The sequence below is a fragment of the Schistocerca gregaria genome, chromosome 6, assembly GCF_023897955.1.
Source record: "Schistocerca gregaria isolate iqSchGreg1 chromosome 6, iqSchGreg1.2, whole genome shotgun sequence".
NCBI classification, from domain to species: Eukaryota; Metazoa; Arthropoda; class Insecta; order Orthoptera; family Acrididae; genus Schistocerca; species Schistocerca gregaria.
In genome coordinates this window covers 188,194,271-188,199,788 of record NC_064925.1, presented here as the reverse complement: position 1 = coordinate 188,199,788, position 5,518 = coordinate 188,194,271, and the positions used below count along the sequence as shown (strand labels likewise).

Genomic DNA, 5,518 nt, shown 5'->3' with positions numbered 1-5,518 from the left:
ATATATACTATGTTCATTCTATTCTCATTACAAATCGGAGTACATGTTTATTTTCCCTTCCCAAAAGTAAAAAAAAAAACAAAAATCTTTTTAAAAATAAAAAATAAAATAAAAAAAGTAAAAAAAGGTGCGCAGTCCGGAAGCGTTCAGCTGCTCCGGTCGTAAAAAAAAAATTAAAATAAAAAAGTGGTTCAGGGGTAAAAAAAGGTGGTCTAGGGGTAACAAAAAAAAAAAATAAAAAAAGCGGCAGCTGTTTGAAACTGCTGCTGCTCTGGGTGGATGGTGCGAGAGCAAGCGACTCTACGATTTAAGTTTTACATCCAATACTGCCAAATCTATCGTTGACAGAGCTGCCACTTACTAAGAACGACACCTCGCAGTAATTAGTTCACAGATTAGCACTCGGCAGGCCTTGTGTTCCTCGCCAGAGCTGCGTAAAACTACATCCAAGCTGAACAATGTTTGACGCCACGCCATAAGTATATATACAATTTCAGAGGACTGCTCGAATGTACTCGCTTTCGTGGTCCATATACTAAAATTGGAACGATACAGAGAAGATTAGCATAGCCCCTTCGCAAAGATGACACGCAAAATCGTGAAGCGTTCCACAATTTTTTCGTAATCTCACTCTCTCACGCCTCACATCAGCTGCTAATACCATCAGCCACCTACACAAGTTTGGCTTCATATCTGCTCCCACTTGTCACAAACTATGCTCTCCATTAACTCAGTTCTCCTCCACTCTCTTTCATTCACAACAGAATATGACAAAGCTGGCAATAAATCTATCCCTTACATCAGCAATGCACATCTAAAATGTCACTCTAATAAAAAGTCAGCAGGCACACCAAAACCACAAGTACATGTCACTAGTCCCCCTCCAACTCATTGGCAAACCTGACACAAATCACAGCCAGTCTAAGCCTGAGACTAAGACTAAGACTAAGCCTAGCACAGGCAAAATCCTCTTCTCTTCCTCAGTATCGCAAAACTCTCTTCCTGTGTTGTTGACTCGTGTGGTCTATTATTTGTGAGTCTGGTTTCGTCGTTCGTCTAAGTATCGCGTCTCAGTAGTGTGTTTACATTTTGTGGCGTGCAATATAGCTTTAGTGGTTATAAGCTAAGTACTTACAAATTTATTTGTGCTCTGTAAAACAGTTATTAAATTTAATAGGCTTCACCGCTTTTGCGTGCCGTTTGTAGCGATATAACGACTTAATACACTTTCGTAATCGTTCGCTTTCTGTGTTTTATAGAGTTTTCTGTGTGTTGAAGTCGTTTAGTAAATTTCGTGCTTTAGGTTTCAACTGGCGTTTATTGTTCCTTCTAGTGAAATATTTCAGGAAAATTTTATTTAGCGGTTTAACTTCGCTTAGTGTTACAGTGGTCATTTGAATTTTTTGGTTTTAGCTAATAATTTTGTGAAGTTTTGCTGTTACTGGTATCGGCTGTGTTGTAGTAGTATTAATACAAGTAGCTGCTTTCTTAGTAGACAGAGAATTTCGAGACCATTATTGTTAGTTCTTAAATAGTTCTACTGGTGTAACTGAAATTTGGTAATGTTGATGTATAGTTTTTTTCAGTAAGTGTAAAATTTTACCATGAATGAAAAGTGTGGGCTCTGTCGTAGATTTGTAAGTAGTGGATTATGGTGTGGGATTTGTTCAGAGTATTTTCATTGGGGGTAATGCAGTGGGGAAGCCAGTGGTCATTTATGGAGATCCTCTCCTGGGAACGCAGAGTCTGCGGTAGAAACAAGTTAATAGAGGAACAGGAGCGTAAGATCTGTGCCCTTCAGGTGCAGTTACTATGTGCAAATGAGGTACTAGATAGGCTGAGGAGGGTGGAGGGTGGTGGGGAATGGGAACTGGCAGTTGGCAAGAAGGCAACTAGGAAGAGGAGGTATTCAGACAGTTTTACTTTACATACATGCAATAGATACGACCAACTGTCAGAGTTGAGTGGAGAGGAGCCTTGTGTAGCCGTAGATGTAGGTAACTTGCAGCAGTCCTCAGCAATTAGGAGGTCTAGGTTAGTTGCAAAGTCTAGCAGAAAGAAGGTTCTGCTGCTAGGTAGTTCCCACAGTAGACGTGTAGGCCAGCAGTTCCAGGAAGTGTTGGGGAGTGAGTACCAGGTCACCAGCATTGTGAAGCCTAGCTTAGGGTTGGCTCAGGTGCCTCAAAGCATAGGGGAGTTATGTAAGAATTTTATGAAAGAGGATCAGGTAGTGATAGTGAGTGGAGCAGGGAACAGTCTTGATGGGGACGGGGAATATGATGTCAGTGGAGACTTGGTTAAAATAGCTACTCAAACTCGTGGGACTAATGTGCATTTCGTGCAACTGTTTCAGTGTCATGATCGGCCTCACCTTAATGCAGCTGTTAGGCTCGTTAACGTGGGGCTGGGTAGAGCACTGATGGCGGAGGGCATGGATCACATCTCAGTGGTGCCAGTTGGGTCTATCAATAGATGGGGTTTCACTAGGCATGGCCTGCACCTCAATACATATGGGAAGGGGAGGCTGGCTAAGCTTATAAGTGACAGTGTAGTGGGTGGTGGTGTTGGTAGTGATATCACTCATGGAAAAACTTACTGTAGTAGTTGGTGGTAGAGCTGCACCTTTTTTAGACTGAAGTCAGCTGATAGGTATACCTGCTTAAAGTAAGTGCCTCTAACTAAGGGCTCACCTCCAGAGGATGTAATGTAGAGAAGGAATTAGCATATTTCATCAAAATTTTACCACATGTCTGGCAATCTACCATTACATATAGCTACCTAAATTAATTTCAAAAGTGTCAGCCAATGAATATCACAACACTGAAGTGTTTGGAAAGCAGACTAGTACGCTAATATTAACATATAGTATTTAGATGTGAGACTCTACTATTTTGACAGCACTTTGACTCCCATCAATGTCATACAAGTCGATGGTGTTCACAATTGCAGCTGATGCACTTCTCATCCTGTGTCTAGGAGTGTGATTGAACTAACTCTGCATTCAGTATTCATCATGTTACACACACAGAAGCTCTACAACAAAAGCAGATACAGAGCCAGTCAAGACACAAAACACTAGCAAACTTCAAGATTTCAGGAATAGACAACAACATCACAAACCAGTTTGTGTCACATTACACCAGTATCTACTGAGTTATTAGCTGCTTCCAAATACTAAATCTTTCACTCTTTGTTTTGCAATAGCAACTTGTCCTGCAGTAAGAATATTCACCAAACTGGATTACATCTGATTGACATTTTACTGTTTTCAAGTAGACCAGCCCTGTGTACACCTGTATCACCACATATATATCACCTGGTATTGTACAGAAAACGGAAATATGTCCATCATAACTACTATCTCACACAAGTCGCATTCACCCACCCATACCCTTGTACTAACCTTCACTGGTGTGTTTCGAATTGTGCAATATGAATGCTGTTTTTAATGGTTCATGAGGCTACTGTGTCTCTTTTTGAAGTCTTGTGGCACCATTGGATGAAAAGGACCGTCCTTTGGTCTCTGTGGAGTTACTCAATAATTTAAATGGTCGAAGCCTGTGTCTTCTTGTGTTGTACTTGATGTGTGAGTTAAAAGTTGCCTTGCATATGTGCACTCTGTCATTAAATCGATTAGTTTCGTCAAAAAGTACCACTACAAGTGTAATGCAATTTGTGTTAGCACTAAGACAGTTTCGGAAATATATTCGCTTGTTTTGAGAGTCTTGTAGACCTGCTACTTGCTACAATCAGAGTTATTGATCCCACACATTAGAGAAGTGTGTTTCATACGTATGCCTATAAGACTCTAAACTCGGATTGTGAGAACATGGCGACACCTAATCAGATTCTTAACTGAAGCATATATGCCTGTGTAATAAGCCACTGCCTTTCATGTAAAAGCCAACTATTATATCAAATCTGTGGTGCATCAGCATGTCATGTACAAATTTCACTGGTGTGGCCCACAAAGTATGTTTCCACCTGTCTAGCAATCTGCCATTACATATAGTTACCTAAATTAATTTGACAAGTTTCAGCCAATGAATACCACGACACTGAAGTGTGTGGAAAGCAGACCAGTATGCTGATATTAACATATACTATTTAGATGTGAGGCTCTACTATTTTGATGGCATTTTGAATTCCACCAATGTGATATAAGTCGATGCTTTTCACTATTTCACCTGATGAATTTCTCATCCTCTTTCGAGGAGAAAGATTGGACAAACTCTGCATGCAAATATTCGGCATGTTACATAGGTCCCAATACGCCGTGATGCTGAAACTGGAACGGTACAGAGAAGATTAGCACGGCCATTGCGCAAGGATGACACCCAAAATCGCGTAGTGTTTCACGTTTTTTAGCAATCTCACTCTGTCATGTCTCACATCAGCTGCTAATACCCTCATCCACCTACAGAAGTTTCGCTTTATATCTGTATCCACTTGTTACAAACTATGCTTTCCATTATGCACTTCTCCTCCACTCTCTTTTATTCATAACAGAACATAACAAAACTTGTAATGAACATATACCTCACATTATTAATTCACATCTAAAATCTCAGTCTACTAACACGTCAACAGTCTCATCGAAACCACCAATACACTATGCACACTAACACAAGTACCTGTTACCAGCAGCCTTTTAGTTAATTGGCAAATGTGACACAAATCACAGTCAGTCTAAGCCTAAGCCCAGTAAAGGCAGTAGCTTCTTCTTTTCCTTAGGATCACACTCGAATGTCACAACGTCTCTTACTGCTGTCTCAATCATGTCATTTCATAACACACACTCACTGCCATGTACAACATTTGAAAACCTTACAGCAACTTTACGCGAGATGCTGCATTTTCCACATCATTCTCACTCACATACTTTGACCCAAACTGATGGACTGATATGAATGGCCCCTCTTTCAAGACATGCCAATAAATTATACTTCAATACTCGTACTTTTGGAGATACTGTACGTTTACTTTATATCAGTTATCAGTGGTTTACATTTATCTACATAGAGTTAACATTGTTACTTTTACCTTTATTTTACAATAGCTATCTTAAAAACTTACATTTAAAAGTATGCCGTTAGTAGAGAAACTATGTATATGTTGCATATGTTAATTAAATGTAAACATCTGAAGATGAGTGCCAATAAGTTTCAAATGCTATCATCTTAAGTTAATGCTTATAAATGCAGATAATTCATTACATTTACCTTCAGTTTCAACAGTTGCATTTTCTAATGCATCTACAATGGACAAGAATTACACTCCTGGAAATGGAAAAAAGAACACATTGACACCGGTGTGTCAGACCCACCATACTTGCTCCGGACACTGCGAGAGGGCTGTACAAGCAATGATCACACGCACGGCACAGCGGACACACCAGGAACCGCGGTGTTGGCCGTCGAATGGCGCTAGCTGCGCAGCATTTGTGCACCGCCGCCGTCAGTGTCAGCCAGTTTGCCGTGGCATACGGAGCTCCATCGCAGTCTTTAACACTGGTAGC

The 5,518-nt window shown here is 40.4% G+C and overlaps 1 non-coding gene and 1 pseudogene across 1 annotated transcript; both read left to right on the top strand.

The window, feature by feature from the left end:
• Positions 1 to 511: 511 nt before the first annotated feature.
• Positions 512 to 618, top strand: LOC126279735 (U6 spliceosomal RNA). Its single transcript, XR_007551199.1, has one exon. It is a non-coding gene; the product is annotated as a U6 spliceosomal RNA (small nuclear RNA).
• Positions 619 to 4,264: 3,646 nt separating this feature from the next.
• Positions 4,265 to 4,365, top strand: LOC126279751 (U6 spliceosomal RNA; annotated as a pseudogene).
• The last annotated feature ends 1,153 nt before the right edge of the window (positions 4,366 to 5,518 follow it).